The 25382-nt window shown below is 35.7% G+C and overlaps 1 protein-coding gene and 1 long non-coding RNA gene across 9 annotated transcripts in view; one reads left to right on the forward strand and one right to left on the reverse strand.

Annotated features, from left to right (window-relative positions):
• Window positions 1–25382, reverse strand: part of vn (vein) — a 132075-nt gene that overhangs the window by 70763 nt on the left and 35930 nt on the right. The window lies entirely within an intron of this gene.
• The window catches only part of LOC135837073 (uncharacterized), a 245445-nt gene continuing 231072 nt past the window's right edge, over window positions 11010–25382 (forward strand). Inside the window, exon 1 of the long non-coding RNA XR_010557136.1 lies at window positions 11010–11036. This is a non-coding gene — a long non-coding RNA (uncharacterized LOC135837073). The remainder of the gene's footprint in view (window positions 11037–25382) is intronic.

A 25382-nucleotide genomic window follows, 5' to 3' on the forward strand; every position in this document is an offset into this window, starting at 1 on the left:
AAAGTGCAAAAAGTTGCCATAAGAGTGGGGAATACATTGAGAAATATTACCAAAGAAAATTTTCACCTCGTAACTGACGGTCTGGGATCATTTTGGAAATTTTTAAGTCGATTATGATGGTCAAAAAAGCTAACAAGGAAATCCCAACCGGCAGAGATTTTTTGAACCGGATACGAATAAATCGAAAAAACATACCTACAAAAATACATCATCAGCCAAATTCGCTTTTTAATGAATTTTTAAAAATCAAATTTCGGCCAAAAATGAAAAAAAAAGTTGAAATTTTAATAAATTGACCTAGGAAGCTGAAATTTGGCCTGTGCCCTATTTTCGACCAACTCGAATCGATTAGAAAGAATGTCGAAGCGTTTTGACGAGATCTGCAGCTTCCAGCAGACTTTTGAAACTTGAAATTTCCATAAAATTTCACCTAGTGATGAAGTTGAAAAGCTAAAATCTTAGTTGATTAGATATGGTTTCAAGACCTTATGGAAGTTCTGGAGCCTTGAGACATGTTTTGGAATTTCCAGATTTTGAAAAAGTGCCATAAAAATTGTCTAAATCAAATGTGAGGAGATTATTGTATTCCTTTCGTCCATTCGAGAGGTGAAGAAATAGAATGCTGAAAAGTCGAAAAATGGTCTCAAATTATTGAATTTTAGAACTTGAAAAAAAAAAATAACTCGAGAAAAGGAAAAAATCGAAGAAATTAAATTTTGCAACAATATAGACTCCCAGAATTAGTGAAAAATTTCTGAAATTTTAGTGAGCCAAGATTTCTTGAAAGTATTTGTAAAAATTCACAGATTTTTTTTCTACAAGACTACAAAACGTCAGCAATTTTTAAGGGGGTGGGGGGGGGTCACTTAATCTAAGTCAGAAGGTAGTGTTTTGACATTGTTCAAGTGTTTTATCAACCTCCCCCCCCCCCCGTAAAATGGTCATTGCTAAAAAAAATTGACACGAAATGTCTGAGAAACGTTGTAAATGATTTTGATACTCTTTGATTGGCATTTTCATGTTTGAGCTGTTACTTTTTTTTACAAGATTTGCCAGAAGTGTAAAAATTGGTTATCAAAATGATTTTTGACTTTAGAGCATATTTTTAGGAAGTACGTAAATGAATGACTTTTTTTCGCGATTCCACGATTTTTTGTTGGACGACAAAAAAAAGAAGGAAATGATACTTACTTACGAATAATTTCGTGTTGCGATTTTATTTTCCCATCATTTCAGTTTCATTTTTTTGCTGATGTGCAAAAAGGTAATCGAGCCTGAGAAATTGCATTATTCATGGGAAGAAGGAAAATGATGATTCGGTGGATTATCAGTAAATACAGAGGACGACTGGGAACAAATTCATGATTGAGAGACTTTCGCTTTAGCTTGTGGAGAACTGGAGACATGATATCTGTTATTTCTCGTAGATAGTGGGAGTGGGGAAAAAATTGTGATTTTAGAAGAAATGATGAAGTGGTAACACTGATTCGTAACATTCATAGTGTGCATAAAGGATTCCGAATGAACCTACAAATAGTTGGAAAATTATAGCTGAGTGATGGAGGGGAAGGGGGGGGGGTTAAAAATTGTCTAAAAATGTCTTTTGGATGGTGTTGTGAAAAAAAAGAAAAAAATTTTCGCTTATAGGTACAAATTTCCATGGACTTGAGAAAAGTATGAAAATTAAATTTTTTTAGTGATTGATGAATGAGTTAAGTTTTCAATTTTCCTTGTTTTTCATCGTACTCAAGTAATTATTTTTCTAGTATTTTGTGTTTGAAAAAAATGAGCAAAAAGCTTGAAAATTTCTAAACGTATCACCTTTCTAAAAATTTATATTCGATATGATTTTCGAGAATTTGGAAATCTCGTCTCGCTTGTGTCGCATGTGTGGCGTTTGCGGCTTTAAAAATTTCGACAATCCCCCCCCCCCTCTGGTTACTCTTGGAATTTCGCAGCAGTAGCCGCGCCAATGGCCGCGGCCCAGGCCCCATTAACGACCAGAATATTATGTAGATGTAATAATTATACATTACACAATAATAGTGGACAAAATTATCACGTAGTACGCTAAAAAATTTCATAGTTTCTCGCATAAATGCGCGATCGTGTAGGGTAACTCATTATATTAATGTTCCATACGCGTTTTTTTTCTTCCTCCCTCTCTGTCTAGCTCATTTTGGTCGTACGTAAAGTTTTCTATGTAGAGTATACCGTATAAATGTATTTTAATGCGATAATTGACGGTTGCGATAGCTTCAACATTTCGGTCTAACGCCCTACAATTATTATCACCACCATTAGGCTGGCTCGATGTCGATCTCGACGCTGCTGTGTGCGCTTCTGCGAATCGTATGCATAATATAATAGCATAACGCGCGCGTATATTAAGACGAATGTGTGTAGCAATATTGTAAATATTATAAATGTACTCGTACTACTTGCTGTATGTATAGAGAAAGCAGAGAGAAGGAGGTGTTCGGGTGTTGATGATTTTTCACGACGAAGTGACGCGACGACGACGAGTGAGAGACGTTTGCTGGAAAAAAAGAATAGCCGACGACGTCGTTGTGTCGACGGCGGCGTCGACTTCGAGTCGATTTTTTGGCACGATTTGCATATATGTAGACGACGAGAACGTACTATTTTATGAATGGCTCGGCTCGGCGAGGCGGCCGCAAATGTAGGTAAAAAATTGACGAGACGGATTTCGTCGTCTTGTGGAAGCGATTGAAAGTTGAAAGTTGGAGTTTTGGAATGAGTTTGTAGAAAAATCTCCCATAACTGGATCGAATTTGCAGCTGATTGAGTTGGTTTTTCAATATTTGGCCAATTTTTTCGGGGGTCTAATGCTGGATAGGTGACTTGAAATGCAAAAATTCTGATATTTATTCGATTATTTTCAAATTGAAATATCACAAAGTTTACTTCGATTCAAGAAATCGCTTCCAGAATCCATTTGCAGATTCTCAGAGTTACAAGTTTTCGAGGGAACTTCAACTTTGGCTGATTAAAGAAGTGTTTGGTCAAGATTTTGATAATTTTTTTCCTCCAAATCATCGATAGAAAGATGCTATAATACTATACATATGTGTACTACCGAGTGTCGTAATGTGTTTTCTGGTGGAAAAATGGCATCAGTGTGGAAGAGTGAGTCAGCAGTGTTTGTTGCGTTCATTGCACTACCGTGTGCCAAGTGTTGTGAGGCGGGCTCTCGAACTGGCGTTATGTTGGAAAGAAGCCCAAAATGGGATGCGACACACCAAGAAGAAGAGGAGAAGAAGAGTATATTCGTGTATAGTAGTACTCGTATAAATGTATTATAGTATATACCGACCGCACGTACCATAGCAAAAGTATATAAGACGACTACGACGACTACGACGACCACGATGATGAAGATGAAGAAGACGCGAAGAGTATTCTTACGCGAGCAAACGAAGCGCATCGCACCGAATCTCTCGTTTTTCCAATGCTATACACCGGCATCGGCAGCATACTACAGAGTAATATGGTAACGAGTAATTTTATCCGTTATCATTATAAAAATACTTATATTGTGTGCGATGATGCTCTAGGTACGTCTACGTATACTGACTGTTTGTTGCCTCCTTTCTCTGTGTATGCAGTATGAGTTCTCTTTGGCGATGTTATAGTACGAGTCTAGAGTCGATGCCGTCGCACAAGAGATTGATAAAAGAGGTAGTGGCTAGTGGCCGAGCTATAGCCATGGTCGTATACTGGCAGTGCAAAGATTCGTATTTCTTCGGAATAATCGCACAGAGACGAGAGGAGGCTGAGAAAAAAATGAATAGATTTTTTTTTGAAATGTGTGGGAATTATTTTATGGTGTACTTCGGTGTGTGTGTCTGTGTATCATATGTGGATGCTGAAATCACCTATTGTAATTAGAGATCTTGGTGTGGTGAACTGGCAAGTCGAGTGTGTGTGTGTGATGGAGGTGTTTTTATGCTCTGTATTTTTATGATAAATTGATAAGGTGCGGTGTCTGCGAATTGCTCAAGTGTGAGAGGTTGGAAATTGATATTTTTTTTTGAACGATTTGAGGTAAAGATTTGATGAGCGAATTCGCACTGATGATGGTATGAAATTTTTGGTGTAAAGAATTGCGTTGAAATTTAACGAAGATTGGTTTTTTAGGTTTTTGGTTGGAAATCCACTAGGTTTTAACGATGCGATGGGAAGAATAGAGACTGGAATTTGAATTTACATATTTGATTTCGATGGAAGGTATCTTAATGTAAAATATTGTGGAAACCGTCCATTTTTTTCCTAATCTTTTTTTATTAAACTCTGAATTAAATTCAATTTTATTTATTAGAATAAAATTGATTGAAAAATTTTTCTGATCAGGGCAGGCAGGCAGGGAGGGAAGGGAGGTTCAAGAGGAGGAGGGGGAGTCTCGATGTTTTTATGCAGCTTCAGAGTATCTAACATATCTGTTTTTCCTGTTTTATCCGTTTTTGTTCGATTTTTTTTTTGTAAATTGTCAAAAAAAGACATTTTTGCCAAAACTGCAAAAAATTATTTTGACCTTGGTTAAATTTTTATACTCCCTACTTTTCTTCGTTTCTCGTCTTTACGAGTACATTGAAATATTTTAAAATAATTGACAGTCAAAAATTCTGTTTTTTTGGTAACATTTTGAATTCTTTCTCATATATTTTTTTTTTAGTTCTATTTTAAAGTTTTCTGTTTATTCGCTCTTTTTTTCAAAATTTTAAATTTTTCTGAATTTTTTCTATGTAGTTTTTTTTTTTTTTTTGGAAAATAGAGAAATTTTGTTTTGAGTTGAGTTTAACCCCCTCCCTTCCCTCTCTGCAAATGCAAATTGAAATATTTGAAAAAATTGACCGTCAAAAATTCTGTTTTTTTGGTAAAATTTTGGATTCTTTCTCATATGTGTCATTCCGTAGGTAAAGGGCCCATTTGGTCGTTTCTATTTATCGAGATAATTGTGTTTTTAGTGAAACAGTTGAAAAAATCGAAAGTCGAGGTTTTGATGGATTTCGATATAGAACATATCCGACTATCTTGTGTCGAAGTATCAAGGCCGCAGGTGCGCCCCAAGCAGAGAAAAACGGAACTAAAGTTTTTCTATAAAGGGCCCATTTGGTCGTTTTTGCTTTTTAGCAGTAAATTCGCTTCCAAAAAAATACCCTACAAATTATACTGCACCTAGTTGCCAGTGGCAACATGTATACCATTCAAAAACACAACTTACGTTGGTGCAGCGTTAGCCGTGTGACACTGATAACAGATTGCGGAGCAGGATGTCTGAGTTCGAATCGCGCCCGGGAGGAAATTTTTTGACAATTTTTTTTCATGATTTTTATTTTTACAAGTTGAATTTTGACAGAAAATGTAATTTAATCATTTTTTTTCTGCTTTTGAACAGAGTAATGAATTTTTATGCAAAATTTAAATTTATTAATCATTGTTTTTCAGGCTTAAAATACTCATAAACATGAAAATATTGAGTAAAAAAAATCGCTATTGCAAGTGGGTAGTAATATTTGACATCAGAAACAATAATTTTCAATTTTAGGTATGAAGGTTTTCGGATTACGTGAAATTTCAGCTTTTTTCAGAAAAAAAACTTTGAAGGCAATTTTCTCAAAAGTTGAGTTTTTCAAATTCTTAGTTATGGATTTTTTTTGGAGGTTTTTTTTTGCACTTTTTGGGCTTCTATCCAGCTCATATGATTGCTCCGGAGGTCTACTTTCCCCCCCCCCCCACCCATAACTCAATATCGACCAAATGGGCCCTTTACCTGCGGAATGACACATATATATTTTTTAGTTCAATTTTAAAGTTTTCTGTTTATTCACTCTTTGTTTCAAAATTTTAAAATTTTTTGCATTTTTTCTAGTTTTTTTTTTTTTTTTTTTTTTTGGAAGATGAAGAAATTTTACTTTGAGTGAAGTTTAATCCCATCCCTTCCCCCTTTTCAAATGAAAATTGAAATATTTGAAAAAATTAGACAGTCAAATTTTTGCTTTTTAAGTAAAATTTTGGATTCTTTCTCATATTTTTTTTTGTTCAAATTTTTTCGTTTTCTGTTTATTCACTCTTTTTCTCAAAATTTTAAATTTTTCTGCATTTTTCTATGTATTTTTTTTCTGGAAAATAGAGAAATTTTGTTTTGAGTTAAGTTTAATCCCATCCCTTCCCCATCTGTAAATGAAAATTGAAATATTTGAAAAATTTCCTCTTAAGAGTGTAAAATTTACCAAAAATGTCAAGAATTTAAGAGAGAAAAAAGATCAAGTAAATCTGTATGAAAATTACTGGACGGTCGAGTATGACCACAACTCGATTTTTAGCTACCTACTCAAATTGATTTCTGCACCTTGTGGAGAAATTCAAAAATTACGGGGCTTTAGAATTGTTCGAAATAGTGAAATTTGAATTCGAAAATCGGTTTTAGAAAAGAACGACTTTTCATACAAATTTCAAAAATTTTCTCTCAAATAGAAAATTTTTAATTTACAAATTCTTTTCTTTAAAAATGTCAGTTTAAAAAATCACGCGAAGTGTCCGCCTAACTCTGAAAATCGGACCAAATATGCATCAACTCCCTAAGCATAAACAGGTAAAGAATTTCAGCGCCATCTGGAATAATTTCTAAATTCTGGAAAAATTAAAATCACGCTGGAGGCTTCAAAGTGGTTGGAAATGGTGAAATCGGTTGAATGGAGTTCTGGAACTGTTTTTATCATTTTTACCGAATAAATGTACAGATTTTTTTAAGGTGAGGTACAAATCGTCGAAAATGGCCAATTTGAGATTTTTGAAAATTCACCAACAATTGAAAAAATAATTTAGGTATCCGAAATTTTATTCGGGGCGTTTTCAGACCATCATCTATTCAAAAATCGTGGTCTCATTCAAATCAAAAGTGAGTTAAGAAACGTTTTTCCATCATTGATTTTCAAAAATTGTTCGTTCCCAGTAAAATTGAATTACTGAACATATTTGCTAAAAAAATACGCCTTTTTTCGGATTACTCTCTCCAACTTGAATTTTGGTTTTCCAATCTACCAAATTTAGAACTGAGGACCATATCACAGAACACAACTTATGCTTAACTCAACTATAGGATTTTCTCAAGTCATAGTGCACTGCTACATAAGCGGCAACTAGCAATTGGCAATTGGCAACTTGGCAACCAAAACTTGTGGTAACATTTTGACTAGAGGTATCGTTACTTAGAAATGAAGGGAAGGTTGCCTACATCGATCGTACTTCACGTTCTTTATTTTGAGTATGATCTTTCAATAATTGAATTGAAACACTTCATTTATAAATTCTGTTGGCGGTTCTTCTTTACCAGTCAGCCAGTAGTATAGATCCCAATCATTCGATGGCTCGTTGATAAGTTCACCGTATTAATCTAATAACTCTACATTGAATGTGTGCAAATACTTGTTCGCAAAATGTACTCAGTAACAAATCGTTTTTCAGCATTCCTCGTTTTCGAGATTGATATAATAGTCTAAAATGAACACGGTTGTGGTTAATATTAAAAAAATGACGGTAGAATAAAAATATGAACACAACAGAGCGAGCAGGTGTACCTTACCTAATAGCTCTACGTCGATTTTCCGACTCGTTTTCTCTTTTCACTTTGGGAATACGTAAATCAATCGTTGACTCTGACGTCGAATTTGTATTTTTCAGAATAAGGCTAGTGCAAAAAACCTCTTCTAGTTGTTAAATTCAAGCCGGAGAAGCGTTTTTTGAGCATAATGAAGCCGCGTAATAGTGCTAGACTGATCAATAGGAATATTAGTAAATTTGTTAACACAGTTTGGACATAATTTATCATTTAAATTAGGATTTGAAATGTAATGAATCTTTATACCTACAGGATAAATAACGTAATAACCCTGAAATATGAATAACTCGAGTGGAGTTCACTGTATCTTTGTAGCAGATAAGGGAGAGAATTCTTGAATAACCTATGAAAGAAGATTGAAAAATTTTGGATTTGGAAAGAGAAATGATCGAAGTTTTACTTTAAAAACGATGCATAAAAAACTATGAAAAGTGAATGAAAATAATATTAATAGACTAAGACAATGAAAATTTTTCATTTTCCAAGTTGAAATGATAATGTTAATGCTCATTTTTGAGTACCTACTTAGAATCATATTTGTTTCTTTCAATTTTTCGCTCATGCAATGTTATTTTTTTCGAAATAGAATTTGACGAAGTTATACAGATTTTGCTTCGATGTCTGTATTTAAGGTCTCCAATTTTGTTCAAAGTAGAGGAGAGCCCTCGAAAATTTATTCATCCTTCGAAAAAACACCTATCAACTGCCATGGAGTGCATCAAACTATTTGGGATCCCTATACTGGGATCAAGGGACCTGAATATTCATAAGGTTTTCTATAGGGGTATTTGGGCCTCAGCACTGCAACATACATATTTTCCATTGAGAGGAAATTTCAAGTTTCAACTTCTCCGTTTGCTTCATCTATTTCAAGGAGAACTTTACAGTTCATACTGGACAACCTTGATGAAAATTTTGAGGAGTGAGGTGGAAGAAATGATCCATATTTCAATTCAAAATTGGAAAATCGTTCGGAAAATCACTCGAAAAATTGATGAAATAGTTCGTCAACTTGTCACTAGCCGAACGAGAACCTTGAAATATATTTCGTCGAAATAATACCATAACTTGGAAATTTTCTTCATTTCGAACACATCAGTTGTTGAAGAATTTTTTATGCAAAGCTGGAATAGAGTGCATTTTACATACTTTGGTTTACCTCCAGTTCGTGCTAATTCGCGAAAATTTTTCTAAACAATGTTCGAGCAACGTTTAAAATAGGTCAATTTAACGTGCGAAGTTTTTTTTCTGCCAGAGGCGTTAATCCGTGAAGCAGTGTTGCCAAATTTATGGAATTGAAAAAATTCGTTCATGTGCTGGAATCATTCGTAGATCGTTAATGAGTTGAAAAAAAATTGCTTTTAGTTGCCTAAAAAAAAAAAAAGAAAAGATCGTTAACTTTCCTTCTCGATTCGCTGGTACTTTTGTCGATATTGTAAGCTTTGTGGGAGTTGCCGAATCATAAATCGATCATTGATCTGGGTGAAATTTCAAAGATACAGTTTGTATGTAGATCAACTTTCTACTGACGTGTTGTGATGCGATCAAGGTGTAATTTTTGTGATCAATTTTTCGGCAGATGGGCGATAATGGTGGAAATTTTTTTTGTGCTTGATGATCTCGAATTTGCTCAGTAAGATTTTGGTTCCTCTTCCATAATCAGTCTATTTTATCGAAATCATCGTCGAGGCTGGGCAAAAAAATTCATTTAAAATATCGAATAAATTTCACAAAATGTTTCCTTATTTCCAACAGATGCTCTTTACTGATTATGCATTCTGTAACATTATACTCGTACCTACGAAAGTGTTCCAATATTTACTACGTCTGCGCAGGTTTTTTACGTTTTATGAAGACTCGAAGAGAGAGAAAAAACTGCTGCAGGCCTAATTATAATTAAATGTTATTAATTATGCCGAAAATTTTACGTTTTACTGCGGTAATTATAGTTTATTATGGCTTTTTTTTCTCCTTCTTCTACTTACTCGTATACTACGGACAATCGTAATTTTATTCGGAGCATGTGCAGCAGAACCATGCTCGGCGTAGAGCGGTTTTTTTTTCTGTGGCGCGAAAAAAAATCGGCGCGGGCGGCCGTCAAATTAACCCTAATTCAAGGAGGTAATCTGGTTATAAGGTGACGGGCTCGGGTCGAATTCGAATATAATTTGTGTGCAGTTCTTCGTCATCTTGAATCTGAATCGTATATACCCGATGTGCAAACAGCTAGCAAAATACCACAGCAGGGATTATACATAATGTAGTCGTACGATTGCAATATGTGTATACGATGGCTCGAGCCGAGAGAGAGACGCGCAGATGTTAAATTTCTTGCAACGTGTGTCTGTGTACCGAGAGTGGAGGATGATTTGCCTTTAGTAGGTTTTTTCCCTTCCTCTTTCCTAATTCGTGATCGCTAATTTGTATTATCATAATTAACGTCAACGCTCGTGGCTTGTGTCAGTTAACGATTTAATTTACCGAGGTTATTATTCGTATTGGCGCGCGAACAGTGTTTTTTTCTGCGCGCAACGGGAGGGCCGGGCGGCGGCGAGAGGTGGCGGTGACCGTAGAAAGGAGGGCGAGAAAGGTGCTGTATGTAGACTTCTATGTACGAGTACTATACGCGTATGAAACGCGAAGTCGAGTATAGTATGCTGTAAGCTATACACTATACCACCGTGTGTATCTTATACACACACATATTGTACACGTACGATGTTTAGTACCTTCATAAACAGCAGAGTGAGAGAGAGAGAAAGAGCGAGGTGGAGGAGGGCGAATGTGAAATTAATGCCAATTGATAGTACGCTAAAAACGGTTTTCTTTTTGATCTTTGATTACGTTTGCGAGGTCAATTTCTTTTTTATTAATTTTTATTATACGAGAGACGACGACGGCGGGTGTATTACCTACCCCTCTGTGTCCCTAACCCTGGCCAAGTCGACAGTCGTCGTTTAGCTTTCCGCAGTTCGCGCTAAATAAACGATCGACGCGCGAGAAGTACTTTGGTGTGAGGCCAGAATATGTTGATTTTGAAATTACAATTTTGTAACGGGTAATTAATGCTGTATGAAAATGGCCAGCTCGAAAGCAACGTCTGTTGCGCCTTTTTTTTCTTTTTACCTCTTTAATTTAGGCTTCGATGACCGCGCGCAACTTGAGAGCCATGCAGGTGGCGGAAATGAATCACGATGAAGGTATCGTGGTGGAAGGGAGGTGGATATGAGAGGAAGTACAGTAATAAAAATTTGTCAATTTGAGGATTAGTAACCTATCTATATGTATGCATTTTTTATACTGTAGAATAATTAGTTATAGTGTGATATGTTTCGTGCTAATTGAGTGTTTTTATCTCTGATTTCAGGATGTGCCACTTGAAGAAAGATATCGAGTGAGTTTGATATGTTTGATTACGTGTATTTAAATTTGAAAAATTTGTCGCATGAATGAAACGGTGCAGTTGCGTGGGTTGAAAATTTTCAAAGTCGAGTGTGTGTATGCGATTAATTCACTTTTTGAATGATTGATATCCTTAAAGTAAGTTAATGGAGTTGAAAATTTGAAAAGAAAATTCCCGGAAGGAAATGAATGGATATTTTTTAAAAGAAAGTTTATAACATTGCTCATTTCCTGATTGAATCATCGAGTGAAAGATGTTTGAAAATTACTGACGATAAAAACGTGTTTTTGTCATGAAAGTTGATTGATTGAGAGAGTAAAATTTCAGTTTTGAAAAATTTTCAATTTTCAATCATTTTGATGATCTGACGTCAAATTTGCATTTTTAGTCTATCTATGTGAACTAACGAATCTGTAAATTTTCTCCAGGGCAAAAAATTTCTACTAGATTTGCAGAGGAGGACCTAAAAAAAAAAATTTCCGTCTTGGTGAAAGTGAATAAATCTGATCAGAATTGCACCTTGGGGGGGGGGGGGTAGAGCTTTCCACCCTGAAATTCGCGTTTGAACCATCGAGCTTCTGGAAAAATCGCATTTTATTCAGAATTTGCTTGTTTAAGTTGCAAAATAATGCTGCTTTTTTACTAAACTTTGAAGAATCCAAATTTTCAAATTTCCCATTTATTTTATTCTGCACTTTTAAATCATGAAAATAGTGTGAAAAATTCTCAAAACACCGCATAAATTATTCAAAATCATGTTAATATTATAAAAATGTTTAAAATATCCAAAAAAAAAAAAACTATCCTAACGGTATAAAATCCATCAAGACTCGAAAATAGCAAAAAATGCGATGGAATTTTGTAAAATTGTCGTAAAAATTGATGAAATTGAATTGAAATAGCTGAAATGAAAATATAAATTAAAGTATTGAAAAATGCTAGAAAAAACATTCAACGTCACATATTTTTTATCAAAGTATCATAAAACTTGTAAAAATTAATGCTCAAAACACCATAAAAATGATCGAAATTTATGTAAAAGTAGTTGAAATTAAAGCTAAAACTATTATAATGGCATAAAAATTGCGGAAAACACGAATTGTGTGTAAACCGGCGTTGAGTAGGAAAAAATAAGGGCTTTCAAAAGCGACCTTGAAAATTTCACGCCCATGCACAGGGTGTCCACAAATTGAAAAAACCGGTTTGGTCAAAAAATTTAAACTGGTTTTTACTGGCGCAATGTGTTCTGCACACTAAGGCGACAAAAACGTGATATGAATTTTTTGAAACCGGTTCACCAATTTGCAACCAGTTAACAAAAAATACCTAAAAATTGTAGAAAGAGAAAATATCTTGGAGCAAAAGTTGTAGAGCGTGAAAAATCACACAATTCTGTCTAATCACATTTTGAAACCGGTTCATTGGCTCGCATTTAGCAACCACGACCACCTAAAAATTGAAGATGAAGAAAGAAGCTTGAAAAAAAAGTTGTAGAGCGTGAAAAATTGAACCATTTTCGCTGATCGGATTTTGAAACCGGTTCACCAATTTGCAACCAGTCATCAAAAATTACCTAAAAATTGGAGATCGAGAAAAAAGCTTGAAACAAAAGTTGTAGGGCGTGAAAAATTACACAATTCTGTTCAATCACATTTTGAAACCGGTTCATTGGTTCGCATATTCAGCAACCAGTTTTTGACAATCACCTAAAAATTGGAGATAAAGAAAAAAGCTCGAAACAAAAGTTGTAGAGCGTGAAAAATTGAACCATTTTCGCTGATCGGATTTTGAAACCGGTTCACCAATTTGCAACCAGTCATCAAAAATTACCCAAAAATTGCAGATAGAGAAAAAAGCTTGGAACAAAAGTTGAAGGGCGTGAAAAATTACACAATTCTGTTCAATCACATTTTGAAACCGGTTCATAGGTTCGCATATTTAGCAACCAGTTTTTGACAATCACCTAAAAATTGGAGATCGAGAAAAAAGTCTGAAACAAAAGTTGTAGAGCGTGAAAAATTGAACCATTTTTGCTGATCGGATTTTGAAAATGGCTAATTAATTTGCCACCAGGTAACTTTCTATGGCTAGCTGAATTTTTTTAGCTTGACTCTTTGACTGTTTTTACCTTCCCCCCCCCCTCCCTTCCTGTTGAAACACTTGAAAAAACTTCCCGCTTGAAGTCTTGCATTTACATGTTGTCCTGTTTGTTAGACACCCTGTTATTGCACTTTTTGGAACTACAATTTGGGCCATTTTTTCCCTGACAAATTACGACGAGTTGAATGAACTTTCGTTTTTGGAAATTGGTTTGCGTAATAGAACGTGCTGGCTGTAATTTTACAGTTGCAAAAATCCACAACCGTCCCCCTCCCTCTCCCCAATGAATACATTTAAACCATTTGGGGTGAAATACACTTGCAACGTATCGAAATAAGATGACATTTCTCGTTGAACACGAAAATTGTGCTGATTTTCATTCTGATTTCAAAACTGAAAGTTTTTGCTCTAAAAAAGAAAATGGTTTAGTGATTGTTTTTGCGATTTTAATGAAACATAGTCCTGAAAGAAACTGATCGAGAGAAATAATTTTTTGCGTTGAATTCGGAAATTTATTTTGGCTTCTGCGTTGAAAATTTATGTATCACGTCAGACATGGAACTTTTTGCTGAAAAAAAGATCAAAAACTGCAATCGAGTTGGTGAAGTCTGAGCCCCTGAAGACTTTCTTCAAAAGACAATCAAACTAATGCACGTGAATATATTTTACTTGAGAAATCTTTTTTGCTGAAAGAGTTGGAGAATTTTGAATCCGGATGCAAAATGTCTTTCTCGTAATGCTCATAAAGTTACATTAGCTCTTGGTCCTGCTTTGTTCTTGTCCAGGCGATTTTATTGTAAAAAAAAAAAATCAATGGTAAGAGGACTGAGAAGGGACGGTTTGAGCTTGCCATGCCAGGTATGCACTTTTTTTCAAGCACACTACTGCTGCATTCAGTGATGAAAAATCTGAGCAAATCCCCGGAAATTCTGATACTGTTTTCTATAAAGAGCTCGCTCAACGAGAAGATTCATGACATCTTAAAAAGAGTCAATGACCAACCTAACAGCACCAGTCATCAATGGCCATCGCCGCCGCCGCCGTCGTTGCCTCGGAAAAACTGCACATTGTGGTGGTTTTTTCTCTTCTTTTTTTTGGATCAATCAGCGCATTACAGCATAAAATGTATACCTATTATACGTAGTACCGTGTAACCCGGTCTTGGAAAAACTGGGTTCGTTCAACGCGAACCCGAGTCCGCCTATGGCGAAAGGTAATTTTCCTCGAAATACGCAAAGAGAAAGACGAAAAACAATATGTAACTAGCCGTGGAAAGATGTCAATGACCTTAAAGAAAAAGACGACGAGCTGCTACAGTGGCCGATTGCTGGCGCGAATATAAAGAAATACAACGATCCCGATCCGAACCAGGAAGAAGCTGCAGCGATGGATGCAGTCATCGGTGATACCACGTTATTTTCTTGTTGTAGCGGTTGCGAAAAGAAGATTTGGTAAAAATACACCAGATGCAGAATACGACGAGAAGAACCATCCTAATGGTAGCGAATATAATAGCAAGAGCACGTCTTCGTCGTCGTCGTATCGATACATTGTAGATGGATGATACTTTTCCGAGTTATTGTGCGCGAAAAATACGAGTATACCAACACTAGTCGTATCATAGAGAGGAGAAAAAAAAGGAGGACGATCGACGGCGGCGGCGGCGGCAAAAGCACACCAAAAAGTGTAGTTTTTTCCGCTGGTTCGATGGTTCTTCTTCTTCGCTCGTTTATACTCTTCGAAACAGACCCATTTGTCACGGTTTAACGTTTACTGTTAAATTGGAAGATGTCGATAGGCAAATTGCTTTTGTTACACATTGTACGAGAGCCGATGAAACATGAAGCTGACCAGAAGGATGCGCGAAAGTCTATTCTAGCGTACGTGTGTCTTCTGCCGGCACGTCCTAGAGTCGAAACAATTGATACGCCAATGATAAGAATACGAGTACGTCTCTTTTGTAGATTTTGCACGACGATGAGGAAGAGGATGTGCGATGATGGAGAATCTCGCTGAGCTGAAGGAAAGCCTCGAGGGCCTTTGCTGATGGCAATGGCATTTTTGATGCAGATTTTCCATCGTCGTGGCTCGTGAGCTGCATATGGCAGAATGCGATTTCTTTGTGTCATTCACTGTCTTTCTCTCTTATATTTTAGGATACGTGGTTCTGGGTACTTGGCTGAGTTTTCTAAACCGTACGATAACGTTGCGACTATAAAATTATCTGTACTATATACTAGAAGAAGAAGAACGATGATTGATAATACGTGCCCGTGAAAAAGTAACGTTTTTTAAGACAAAGAGTGTTTGCTGAAATGATGGTGTTTTTTTTTTCATCGTCTTTTTTTTTTGTCTTCTCTTCCTTACCTGGGTTATTCATCATCTATAGGTATAGTTGAGGTTTTCTCTCTCGCACCTGTTTTTTTTTTTGTATTTTTCGGGGCTCACAGAGCAGAAGAAACGATCCGACTCCTGGTGTGGTGTAATTAACAATTTGTTCTGCTGTCGATTGTGTTTAGTATACCTAATATCTTGTTGGTTGTATTATATGCACGGTGGCGGTTCTGGACGCTTTTCCGGTTTTGCTGTGCTCTGTTGTGCCCCTATATCGCGCAGGCTGAGGCATATTATAGGCACATCTCATCGACGTCTTCTTGGTCTTGGTCTTGGTCGAACCTGCGTGAAGTGTTGGCCGCTTTACCAACAACGGCCATATCCGCGCTACCTCATTTTGTCCTGTTTTAACGCTATATCGACTCTGAAGTGAGTAGTCGCTGCCGCGGCCTGGCCGGAGAGAAACCAGGATGCGATGAATTGCAGGTTGTTGTTGTTGTTGTTGTTATTAAATGCGCGGAGAAAATGAGAAGAAGAGTATAGCAGGAGGAGAAGAAGGGAAAAAAATAAAAGAGAAATAATAACGTCTCCTTTTCTAGCTCGCGATGTTTAACTGGTTCTGTGATGAGAGCTGCGGTTCAGTTCGGTTGACAATCGAGTATCTTATGGTGTATCTGTGTACTTTACTTACTCGTTGTATATACTCTTACGTATTTTATGTACTATTTATTATTGTCTATGTGTGGTTATATGTTTGTACCTACTATGTTGTGTTGGTATATACAATATATACGCGTACTAGCTGTGCGAGTGCGAAGAAACGCGGAATAGTATCGATAGTGTACCGATACGATATGCGACAACGCGATCTGGCTCGAGAAGAAGGTCGCGTCGGTAACGGTTTATGCCAGAAAATCAGCGAGAAAGAAATGGAGATGTGTTGAGATGGATGTCAAGAGTATACGCGATTGGGTACACTCTGTTTTACGTGCATACGATTGTCTTGGTGTGTCTGTTTGTAAGGTATCATAGAGTGATTGAGGTGGACTTGTCGGGAAGGCAGAGGAGGTTCTGGAGAGAGGAGTTATCGCTTGTTTGAGAAGAAATTGACTAAAAATGATACACGAATTCAGATTTTTGGTCCAGGATCTTCTCAAAAAATATTACGACGCCGAAAGGTCATTCCACGTCAATTCGACCAAGAAGTAGTAGGGGGGTTCGGGGATTTTTTTGAAATTTTTCCCGTGGAAAGACCTTCCCAAGGGATGGTCAATGGCGCAAATCGCATCCCTCTAGCCCATTTTTAAAGGCAGCCAGAGGGTGTCAAGTTTTCAGTGAACCTGAAATATCATCCATTTCAGCAGTGGATTACTCGTTAACCGCGATACCTACCAAAATGGAACTTTCTCCCATAGTTAGGTGTTTTAAAACGCTTTTTGGTGATGATCATAAAAATCAGTGTTGCCACTTTTTTTCGTAAAAAAAAATTAGCTCAAAAAGTTTCAAAACGTATTTTTCATATCGTTACGACTCTCAAAAATTCTGAAAAAATATATTATGGACAACTTTTCATGCTCAACAACATATTAAAAAATTGAGATGGCACCATGTTGCAAAGTCGATTTAAAAAAATTTCAAGTTGGCGAAAAATGCGATTTTTTTATTTAAATTATGAAAAAAAGTTTTGATCGGTGAAGTTGACCCATTTGACCCCTATTTTTAAGTATCCGTTGAAAAATTTGAAAAACCCCTTTCACTTGATGAAATGAACTCATCACAAAAAAATTAAAATTCAAAAAATCAACGAATTTTTATTTTTTTGTTGTGAGTGTAATTTGTATCAACTTTTTCATGAAATACGTCAGTAAGAGGTCAAAATGAAACAACTGAAAAAATTTAACTTTTTTTGATGTTTGAAATTGAAAATTGAATTTTTTCGAATTTTTATTTTTTTGTGAGGAGTTCCACTTCTTGGTCGAACTGACGTGGAATGACCCAGAAGTATGAATTTCTGGCTGTTTTATTCAAAGACTCGTAATTTCAGCGAAGCCACAATACATATTATTTGCTTTTATCTTCTGGTCTTAAAATAGTGAAAATGGGATATTCCATGAAGCATTCGAGTGTTTAGTGGTATGAAATGGTGCAGCTTTTGAAATTTTTTGAAGGATTTCGGATTCATTCGTATGCAATTTATTTTCGTGTGAAATAGATTGATTCATTTGGACATTCTTCAAGTTCTTCATTTCAAGATCCTTCTATCCTGCCAAAAAAATACCATTTTGTTGACTCTTTTTTGGTCACAATGATCAGTATTACAATTAGCTGTCAATGTATGTGTTGAGGTTGGTCTCACTCAGGGTATCTACCAAAATTTGATATTCAAAAATCGCGTATTTTTTTTCAGTACCCCTCCACCCCCTTTTCAACGAAAAAAGCTGGGGTTCCAATAGAGTTCACACTTTTTAAGGGGGGACGGGGCGGAGGGTTGCCCAACTTTCAATACTTCCTATGTGACATAAAAAAAATGTAAAATACATATTCTGTACTAAAGTAATCTTTCACTTTGAAACTTTAAAAGTTGAATGATATTTTTTTCAACAACACAATCGGGTGAAATGTTGTGGGAATTTCAATTTCCAAAAAGCTGCTGGGGTGCTCCAGAACTGCCACTCAAAATGGTTCGAAACAGTTTCCAATCGATTTGTGGGGTAGAAAACAGGGCACACACCAAATTTAAGCTTTCTTGGTCCACTTGGTAAAATTTTGATTTTTTTCCATTTTTGACCCAAATAAGTTTGATTTTTTAAAAATCCACTAAAAATCAAAATCGTTTGTAAACTCAAAAATTTGATCAACTGTTCACTGTTCACAAATGCGTATTCGGAAAATCAGATCACCTCAATTCAAACCTGATGGACAATTATTTCAGCTAATTTTCAAATTCCATGATTTTAGAATTTTTTTTTGATTTGCCATTGAAAATAAAACAACACGGGTGTTGAAGTGACTTAGGTAAATTTTCTCATAAATGATTATAAAATTACTTACTTATTCTCATACGCGAGTTCATATTCTATCATTTTTGGAAGGAAATTTGTACTCACCTGAAACAAAGAAAAATTAAGGTGGATTAGTTAGTTATAACATTATTGATCAATCAAAAAATAATATATGAAATAATGATGGTCGAAAACTAAAGTAAAAATTCTGTCGATCTCCATGTTGAATAAAGAACCAGAAATATCATAAAAATGGTAAAATTGATTGTGAAAATCGTTCAAAAATAACAAAAATTAATGGACCGACAAAAATTTGATAAATGTCTCATTTGGGTAAAATTTTGCACTTACTGCTTAAGTGCTTACATTATTGAAAATACCAAGAATTAATCGGAAATTCTCAAAATTGAATGACGATTTGTCAAAACTGCAGAAAGTGTCATAAAATTTGTCAAATTGACCCCCAGTTGAATTCATGGTATCTAACGGAATTTTTTTTTGTTGAAAAAATCACTACTTACTTTTTTCACTACTTTTTTTCACTACCTTTTTTCAACCAAATTTCAGAAAGCTCTCTACTCGAACACCCTCCCCCAACACACAATAAAAATTAACAAAGTCAAATTTTTCACGGAAAAATTTCCAAAAAATTGAAATGGAAGAAATTTTTAAAAATTTGAATCAAAATTATAAAAAAAAACAATACAAATGAACGCATTAATGAATTTTTTTATTTTTTCATCAACTTTTTGACTAAATTCACTAGGTACCAATTTTTCAAATGGAAGGAAGGATGGAAAAGATGGTCCAGAATTGAATACTTCATGGGGTTTCTGCAAATTATATTGAACACGGTGCATGTTTTGTTGACCAAAAAATTGGATTCTTTTTTCCGAATTTGCGTGTAAAAAGGTCTCAAACGTTCAAAAATCTTCTCTCCTTCCTCTTCTGCGTCCAAAAATGGTGACTGATTTTCAGAGTTGATTTGTCAATTTTTTCAGAAGTTGAAAAACTTGAACAAATTGTAGAATTGTAGTTGCTTTATGGCAGAAATTCTTTCAACTTTTTGAAGAGCAAGGAGGTGGAAGCGCCATTTTTATTGAAATTTGCACATTTTTCCCTTCCAAAAAATGCCAATTCATTCGTTTTGATTTTTAGTTGAATTCTATTTTATGGTACAGTTTGACGAGTTAATTCTGTTTTCAAAATATATCACTCATTGTATCTGTCAATCTGCGGTGAAAATTGTTAGAAGTAGGGAAAATTCCGGTATCGTGCGAATAATTATGTCACTTTTCTTTCATCGTTGTACGAAAATAGCTTTTCAAGTTGTTATAAATTTACTCTACGCTTCGTCGCTATCTCTACTTATCCATTTCTAATTGCTTTTCGGAAACGATTAAAGACCCAGAACTGTATAATCTGTTTATCTACACTCAATTTCGGTTCTTTTCAAGGCTCGAGTACTCGAATGTAGTAGGTACCTACGCTATACACGTAGCTTAGGTACGTATATTGTATTGCTATATAATTACAGGAAAAGGAGGCAAATTTTTCTATATCGACAAGGGCCTCGGCGGCGTCGCGGAGTTAATCACCTTGTTTTTTTTGTCTTCTTCATTTTTTTTTTTTTTTTTAGTACTTAATAAATACGCGAGAGTGTGATTAATAAACGAATGTTGAGTCACGTTCGTATTGTTATAAGACACAGAGAGCGAGAAAGATAGAGAAAAAAAGAGAAGAGTACGTGTAACGTAACGTGTCGAAAAAAAAACGTAATGATAAATAATTTTTTCGCTTTTTTTTTCTTTCGTTTGTGAGTGAGTGAAGAAATCACACGCTATAATGTAAGTGCTCCTGTGAAAGAATAGGCCATCTTGGAGCAGCGGTGGCAACAGCGAAGCAAGCGAGCAGAAGATACCGAAAGATGAGGACGTAGACGTTTGCCTATCGTATCGACAACGTCGTGGCGTACTCGCGAGTTATTAATTAAAAGTAATTATTAATTGAGCAGAATGATAGAGGAGTAAAAACCACAAACGTGTACTCGGAAATATCTGTGATAACTTGGTAGTTTCGAATTCGATGGCGATCACCTCGGTTCGTGTTGCTTTTCCTACTATATCACAGAGACGTCGCCAGTCTTAAGTATAAAATAATCGAAATTAATGAGTGGATATGAAAGTTTCTAGCGACGTGCTTCAGGTACCTATTGAAGATGAGACTGAAGTAACCAAGAGAGAAATACGATGCGATATATTTCAATAATATACGCGAATACGAGATGAGGAAGTGTTCGAAATACAACTTGTGTTTTTTCGTGGAATTTTCGAGGAAAAAATAGGTGTATTGAGACAGAGATCGAATCTAAATGCTGAAATGACTAACGAGACAGAGATAGGCAGAGATTTGTGGATGGACAGTGTTGCAGTAGCAGAAGCAGAATCATCATTATCGTATGAGCGAAACGATATATTATTTCGTGGAGAAAGAGAGAATCATCTGGGTATGATCGATTGAAAAATATCGCCTAGATTTTATTATTTATGACGATAGTGCGTACAGATGGACGCCAACTCTAAAGGTATACGTATATGGTATTGAATTGGATGGATTGGCAACGGCGGCGGCGATGGTGGTCATCGAAGACGTTGTCAACCTCTTGGCCGGAGGTTTTTCTCGCCCCTGGGCATCACATACGTACAAGATGATTAATGGATTTCATGACCCAATTGCAGAAAAATAAGAAGAGAAATTCACCTCGATCCGAGACATAACCGAGTACCTACGTTTCGGCAGCGAAATTTTCCAAAAAATAGATAGAACCTGTTGCTCTGCTGCTAGCGCCGCCGCCGCTGACACGTAGAGGGCACAATACTGGAGTATGTATTGGTAATCGACGTCGTGGGTCGTCGCCACCGCCTCGATATACGAGTACCTTTGGTAGATCTGGATACCTCCTCTTCGTCCTCCTCCTGCTTTCTTACTTGCAGCAGCACTAGCAACACATATACGTTGATCCATAAGCCCTGGGAAACGATTATCTGGTATTGGACAAGAGGTAAGAAGGAGAAGAGGTATCCTAGTGGGAAAGCAGCAGATAAGTTAGACGAAGATGAAGCAGCAGAAGGAGGCGGAGAAGGAGAAAGAAGAAGAAGAAGAGAAAAAGGGTTAACGAGAAACAAATCTATCGGGAAGAAATTTGGTATGTAGAAACATTCCACGCATTGCGTGCTAGGAAGGTAAAGTGGTTCAGCCTCCTTCATCACAATCGATTGTTCGCAATTACCAACAACAGATGGATGAGAAGATTGGCCACCGGCAGTTCCAGAAGAGGGCCACCTAGATAAACATCAACACAGCTATATACTCTATACAGCTCGCCGACGTCTGATTCAGTGGTCATTAAATTACCTTTACACGTCACTTACACGAATAATTTTATTCGGTTGTAGACGTAGGGACGACGACCACGGACGAAGAACTCGAAGACTGACGACAGCAGCGCGGTGGCGACCAGCGACTACGACAGCGACGAGATATTTACATTCTTCGATGCATTTAAAATACATACACGCTGCTTGGCGATTTTATCGCTGTCAAAACGATTACGTTATCATTGAAAAATATCGGGTGTTAGATTACCCACCGGGCCGATTAATATCGTTTTACCCGAACTACACGTATATTGTGGATGACTTAATAGGCGAAAAAATTCTACCGGTTGCTTAGGTATACATACTCGTAGGTACGTATACTTACCTACTGTTGCTGATCGCCCTGTGCGCATCTTTCCTTCTTTCTCGCTCTCGTGACTTTATGGTACATACGTATGCAATACGTGAAATATCGTCCAGCTGAAGACCTCCAGGGTTTGGGGTTTATGGAATTTTCTTACGATTGCGACAACGGATACGGATACAGTGTTTGAAAGCGAAAAGGAACGTTGAATGTATCAAACTACTCGTACGTTAATGAAGGAGGAGGAGGGGACTTGACAATTAAATGAAGATCAAGTGATTGTTAATTTGTGAGCTGATGAAAAGATGAGGTACGAAAAGTCAAGAGAAATTGCGATGAACATTCGTTGGAAAAGTTGTCTGATAATTAATTATTTTCAAAAGTAAAGAGGTACCTAATACCTATGCCTTACTAAAACCCACGATTAGCTCTCTTTCTTTTTTTGGGGTATAACTATCCAGGGCCCTATTGGTCGAAATCGGTTCAAATTTTGGATTTGAGATTAAAATGCAATTTAGAGAGAGGGAAAATATGTTTCCAAAATTGATGTATGTTGATTTTGAGACTCCTGTCCCAAATTTGGAGCCCTTGAAATCAAAATTAGTGCTTGTTGGGAGCTATTAAGTCGGAGAATAAAAAATGCGTGTAAAATCTCCTCTCCAGGGAAATTTTCAAATCAGGGTTATGTTTTTTGCTCAAGTTGAAGTTAATTCAATTTTTAGAATTCCAAATTGAAAAATAAAGTCCGACAAAATATCAGAAAGTCATTCTTGAAAGTTTGAAAGGCACGATTTTAATAATTCATTGATTTGTTTTCTCAAGTCTATGACATAATGTCAAGTGACAAATATGCAAATTTTAAACATTTCATCAAATTGATCGCAAAAAAATGTTTATTGAATGACAGAACAGTGTTATATACAGCGTGTTCACACTTCTAGAAACCCTGGAAAAGTCAAGGAACTTCAGAAATTTCGAGCAATTTTCCTTCAAAAGTCAGGGAATTTTGGGGAAAGTGTTTATCTGTAATTTTTAATAATTCTAGTATAGTTGTATTGTATTTATTTTGGAAAAAATTTCCCTTGCGTCGCTCGGGTAATTTCGTTGTAATTTACTTAATTAATTTCCCTTTTACGATGAATTAATGTCAGATTATTCATTCATTTTCCTCCTTGGAACTGAACGTATGTATTTAAAAATGTATGTGATTTTTTAAATGCAAAGGTGAGCTAATTTTTAAAATGAGGTGTTTTTATTTTTTTAAAAAAAAGGTCTGGAAAAATGGAAAAATTGTACTGGAAAACCTGAAAAAGTCAGGGATAATCATTTCCAGAAATGAGTGGACACCCTGTATCTTCATGCCGTATTTTAACAGGGTGTCCACAAGCCTGGGAAACCTAAAAAAGTCAGGGAATTTGGTCGGTCTGGAAAAGTCAGGGAATTTTGGAAATTTACAGCATTTTTTTACTCAGAAGTCAATTTTGTGAAAGGTCACTTCAAACAGATTTTTCCATTTCTCATAATGAAAAAATTCAATTTCGCTTTACTCAGGCAATTTTTTCGCTGGTCAGTTTTGTCATAGGTATATTTGCCAATTTCTTGTTTTTTGCAAAAATTGTTGAAGTCTTGCATTTTATCAACTTATGAGTTATGAGTATCATTAATAAATCTCGCTCTTTAGCGCTAAAATGTTTCGCTTTTTTGATGAAAATAGTTAAGAAGCCCTGCCTTTTACTAAAATTATTGTGGAAGTCTTGGTTTCTGTAAAAAATAGCAAAAAGTCTCGCTTTTGGTCTGAATTGTCAAGAATTTTCTTTTTTTTTGTGCAAAAAAGATGCTAAGAATTATTGTGTTGTTTTTTGCATCCAAAAACTCCCACTCTTATCCAATAATAGTTCTAATGTGTCGTTTTTTCGCCAGAAATTGCAAAAATTCCCAATTTTTGGTCTAAAATTACAAAAAAAAACACGATTTTTTTCTCAATCAAAAATTTACCAAATATTTTGTAGTTCAACTTTTTTGGCAAAAATTGTAAAAAAGAATTGCCCAAAATGTCCTGCTTTTTGCTGAAATTGAACAAGTTTCTATCGAGTTTCATTTTTAGATTTTGATTAAAAACAAAAACTTCTTTTTTTTCATATTTTTTTTTTTTTTTTTTGATTTTAAATATATTGCTCATGTTTTGTCACTTTTTTGGTTACTTTTTGAGCGTTTGAGGTTACTGCAGTCACTTTCTTCAAAAAAAAAGTAGGATCCCTGGAATTAAAAAAAAAAAATTGATTAAATTTGAGTAATGTTGACATTAAAAAATATATATTTCTTTATGAAGTCGTCCTTTTTTTGGAGTCTTGCAGAGCTTTTGCCCTCTTGTTGTTAGGGTCATTCAACATCGGAAACACAAGAAGAAAAGACAAAAAGACAAAAAGACGAAAAGACGAAAAGATGAAAAGAGGAAAGATGGAAAGACTGGATGAAAGAATGAATTAATAAAAACATAAAATGAAATTTCAGCATTCAGTTCTGCTTTGTCATTGATGTTGTACTTCTTTAGGATCTTCAACATACTCTCATGGTTAACACGATCAAATGCCTTTTCATAATCGATAAAACATGCAATTATTTCCCTGTTATGTTGACATTCATTGATCTCTAAATGATCACTTTCAGTAGGGCTATTGCATCTCTGGTCCCTTTCTGTGCTACAAAGCCATATTATAGGTACTTAACCCAATCTGAAAGCTGATTCCTGTAATCTAATTTACACACCTCGTACATAATAATGAATCATGACGGTTTCATTGTTATTTTATCGTTGATTTTTGGAGTTCCAAGAGTGGAGCATGAAGACTGCAAAATGATCTGATCTGTTTCTCACGAGTCGTGATCATTTGAGCTTGGTTCTAACTCAACTATTCCAGTACGTATGTACTACTCTCTAAATTTAAAGCAGTCAAATTTCACTGCTTAGCAGTCACGACATTTTGCCTTTTTAAAGCAGTAGTTTTTTTTACTGCAAAACAGTGAAAAATTACTGAATTGGTCAGTCAAAATGATTTTTTACTGACCAATTCAGTAATTTTTCACTGTTTTGCAGTAAAAAAAACTACTGCTTTAAAAAGGCAAAATGTCGTGACTGCTAAGCAGTGAAATTGACTGTTTC

This window comes from Planococcus citri, chromosome 2, assembly GCF_950023065.1.
Source record: "Planococcus citri chromosome 2, ihPlaCitr1.1, whole genome shotgun sequence".
In the NCBI taxonomy this organism is placed as follows: Eukaryota; Metazoa; Arthropoda; class Insecta; order Hemiptera; family Pseudococcidae; genus Planococcus; species Planococcus citri.